At 41.4% G+C, this 423-nt stretch overlaps 1 long non-coding RNA gene across 4 annotated transcripts in view; it reads right to left on the bottom strand.

The window, feature by feature from the left end:
• The window catches only part of LOC113942723, an 890-nt gene extending 632 nt beyond the window's left edge, over positions 1-258 (bottom strand). For all 4 annotated transcript variants that reach the window (XR_003526021.1, XR_003526022.1, XR_003526023.1 and 1 more), the window contains exons 1-2: positions 170-258; positions 15-137 (exon numbers count right to left, since the gene is read on the bottom strand). This is a non-coding gene — a long non-coding RNA (uncharacterized LOC113942723). The remainder of the gene's footprint in view (positions 1-14; positions 138-169) is intronic.
• Between the last annotated feature and the right edge of the window lie 165 nt (positions 259-423).

Below are 423 nucleotides of genomic sequence, written 5' to 3'. Positions count from 1 at the left end.
TTAGGGACAAACACCTTTCACACCTTGGGTAAAACCCCAAGTGATTTGGGAACAAACACCTTTCCATCTCAGGTGATTTAGGAACAAACACCTTTCACACCCTGGATAAAAATCCCAAATGATTCGGGAACAAACACCTTTCCATCCCAGGTGATTTAGGAACAAACACCTTTCAGACCCTGGTTAAAATCCCAAATGATTTGGGAACAAACACCTTTCACACCTTGATTAAAACCCCCAATGATTTAGGAAAACACCTTTCAAACCCTGGTTAAAATCCCAAATGATTTAGGCACCAACACCTTTCAATCCCAGGTGATTTAGGAACAAGCCCCTTTCAACCCCAAATGATTTGGGAACAAACACTTGTCAAACCCTGGTTAAAACACCAAACGATTTAGGAACAAAGACCTTTCAGACCCT

This window comes from Corapipo altera, unplaced genomic scaffold, assembly GCF_003945725.1.
Source record: "Corapipo altera isolate COAL_440 unplaced genomic scaffold, ASM394572v1 128815, whole genome shotgun sequence".
Taxonomy (NCBI): Eukaryota; Metazoa; Chordata; class Aves; order Passeriformes; family Pipridae; genus Corapipo; species Corapipo altera.
This window is presented reverse-complemented; position numbering and strand designations above follow the sequence as displayed.